The sequence below is a fragment of the Plectropomus leopardus genome, chromosome 8 (genome assembly GCF_026936395.1).
Source record: "Plectropomus leopardus strain MGB_pleo_1.0 chromosome 8, ASM2693639v1, whole genome shotgun sequence".
Classification (NCBI taxonomy): Eukaryota; Metazoa; Chordata; class Actinopteri; order Perciformes; family Serranidae; genus Plectropomus; species Plectropomus leopardus.
This window is the reverse complement of record NC_142183.1, coordinates 38,261,939-38,265,622: the sequence shown is the minus strand read 5'-3', so window position 1 is coordinate 38,265,622 and position 3,684 is coordinate 38,261,939.

Genomic DNA, 3,684 nt, shown 5'->3' with positions numbered 1-3,684 from the left:
TTTTGATGGCCATTGCGTTAAAAATTCAGACAAACAGAGCCACTCAGAGCCAAGATGCCCTACTGCCTTAGAGGGCCACTTAATAAGTAATTACCTTTCAATTATTTCAGTGATATTACATACATGTGGTTATTATGTCACTTCTTAGCAGATGTTTCTTCATGTGAAAAACATGTTTAACTCCTTTTTTGAATAGCTTGTCGTCAATTGTGCAATTGACAACAAATATGGAATTCTGCTTGTATTTCTACTCTTTACAGTTTAACATTATCTTACCCAACATCCACTTGTCTAACACAGGACAGGACACAGACAGTCTAAATCAGATACAACATCTAGGATATGAGAAGTAAGCAACCCTGAAGCCAAATGTGTAATGTCCTAACGACCATAACGACCATCGTCAGCTAGAAGAAGCCATCTCCCGCACTGCAGAGAATCAAGGCCTGACAGATTTTCAAAGACTGACTTGCAGAGAATCAAACCCCTCACCCACTGCAGGTCACTCACTTCTCAGTGGCAGCAGTCTCCACTGTTCAACACTCAAAGTTAGGATCTGAAAATCATATGGGTGCTGGTCACTCCACCTCTTCAGTGTAGAAGAAATTACATATTTTTGTCCACTTCATCAACTGAAGGCCAAGTAAATATAAAAATATATCTATAAAACTGTGTGTGAATGCACTAAAGACAGATTGCTTTCTAAAGAATGCACAAAGCCACTGAATCAAATGTACATAGATCATACAGAGATGAATAACATTTTTTTTCACACATATGAATACTCAGCCTCTTTTAGGGATGCATTTTACTCCATAAATGTGGTAATTTTACATGTCGGTATGATCTTTCCGAAGCTGGCAATACTGTATTATAGGCATCATTAATAATTTATTAACTGACTGTTTATTATACTTTTGTCAACACTCCTTAACCAATGAAGAAATGATAACTAATTAACTTTACCTTTTATAAGTAATGCTATAGATTGTTATTTTAGTCTAATACCACAAGACTTATACAGTCTTGTATAAATACATAAACTAAGTATTAATGGTTTCCAACTAATATGTAAACCTTTGTAAAAACAAAAAAAGTAAATTATACAATATAAATATCTCTTGGATAGATAGACCAAATATTTATAACACTTTGTTAACTATTAATAGTTGGCTTGAAAACTGTTTATAAACATTGTTTAGATGGTTTCTATAAAGTTGCAACTGCTAATGGTAATAAATTGTTAAACTGTTAACAAATACCATGTGGCAGATCTTGAAATACTATTTGGAAGACCATTATAAAGTTGCAGTTGCTATTTAAATCTTTTGAGTCACTTAATAAATAATTTCTTTCTAAGCACTTTGTAAAGTATACATATATGTTTGCCCTCCATTAGATTTTTAATAGGTTACAAAAGTTGCAAAACAACAATAACCCACTACATTTATCTTTGGCTCAAAGTTGCACGTCAACATTGACTTTCTGTTCATATGTGATTAAAATGATAATCACACAATTAGGACACAAATATGTCAAATGAAAAGGGTTCAAAAAAAGAAGAAAGAAAAATGGACTACATAAATTCAACATTACAGATCAATAACAAAACCTATGTTACAAAACTACAATAACCCACCATGTTTTTTCTTTGGCTCAATGTTACATGCTGACATTTTATTTCTGTTTTCACAACACTGAATAAACAGAATTTCAGAGGGACATTTAATGTCCATACATCACAGTAATGTCATGGATTATCCGTCCTAATGGCCCTTTGCGATGCTTATGGGCAAGCCACTCATACCATTCAATAACTCTGAGATGGTCTACCAGTAACTCCTCTGTACGATTCCCCCTGAGTCTCCACACATTTTCCTTAACCGTTCTCCAGGCCCTCTCTATGTGCTGAGTATGTGAACCTGTTTGTTCATCGACATATGACACACTGTGATTGACAGTGAAATGGGTGTAACCTAGCTGAGGTAAAGCATTGTGATAAGCCCGCCACTCATCACTTATTATTGTAGATCCCACTTTAACATGGTGAGCTATTAGTGGCACCAGATCGCAGTAGTGCCATATCTCGCAGCTTTTGAGCCATCTTGGACAGGGTTGCTGAGCTTCCAGAGATGTCAGCATTGATCATGTCCACTTGACGTAGACGAGAGCAAGGCAAATAATTATTATACAGTTCTTTTGATCTTTTTGGTTTGATACACAAAGTTTGCATCTACTGCACCCCAAGATATGACAGTTGTCCACTACTGTATAGACAAAAACTATTCTAATATTAATTGCCAGAGCCGATAGATCGAGAGAGCCAATTGCCATTGAGCTTCAAGAGGCAGGGTCAGACACTCATGTTGCTCCACCAGGCCTAATGCTGACCAACACAGCATCCCATAAGTAACAGCAATTAAACATATTTCCATAATTAAACTGTTAAGAATTCAAGCTGTAAATTACACCTTTTAGCAAAATAAATCACAAAAGTGAAATAACTCCAAGCACCTGTTATCATCATGAGTCTAGAGATGCTCCATAATATAATAATCACAAGCTTTACTACATTGTCTCCAGTTATTGTTTATGACAGCATAGTTATACAGTATTTCTACTGAAATAAACACTTTTCATCATAGACAGACAGACTAAAATCATATACCTATGCCATAGCGTACCTGTACACAAAGCGCATCCAGTTGAAGAGGGAGACCTTTGACTTGCTGAATATGGATTTGTGTCTAATTGACCTTTTCAGTTTCCTCCCTCTGTGGTTATTGTGTTTGCAAACCCTGAAGATATACAAATAAAGATAAGAATGACACAGGGCAGGGTAGTGGCTAGAGCAGTGATTCTCAAACATTTTCATGTCAAGGACCCCCAAATTAATGTGTATTTGGCCATGGACCCCATCTGAAAATATTTTGTGCCAGGAACCCCCATAAAATGTGTGTTAAAATGTTTCAAAAGTGTTGAATTTTTTTCAGTATTTTTTCTGAAAATAGCAGATCTATAAGCTCACAACGTTTTGACATGTTGTGATCTTGTAGATTAGTATAAAGTAGTGTAGTGTATAGTAGTGTATTTCTAGAAATTAATGTTAACATGAAATAAGATATATTGGGCACTCTTAATAGCTCACAATTTAATAAATTTAATTTCATGCAATAAAAATAAAACTTACCATGCACATGTCCACACAAACTGATTCCTGAATTTCATCTTGTGTTTGCATTCTTGGTATCTCATCCCTCTTCTTAGAAGCCTTTTCTTCTGCATCCATTTGATTATTTCTCTGTGTCTTCTTTTAGATTTAGTTCTGCATTCAATAAGCTCTCTTAGCTCAGTGGCTAAGCCAGGCATTATTTAGCTACGATATTACAATATGACTTGATTAGGGCCTACCTTTTTTGTTATCCTCTGTTCTTTCCACACACATCACACAAGCTTCCCGAGTCTCTGTGAATAGCTCCCGCCAGAATACTACGTATTATACGTCGGGGGTGACAAGGGTGAAACAAGCCAATCATAATTGTATTCACGGGCTGGAGGAGGAGACATCCGGCCTCCTCCATCATATTGGCTGGTTGTCAACTTGTCGATCACCTCGCATCACCACTGTACATGCTGAGTGACAACCGGTGACAACCCAGACACACACGCCCATCTTTCACTCAC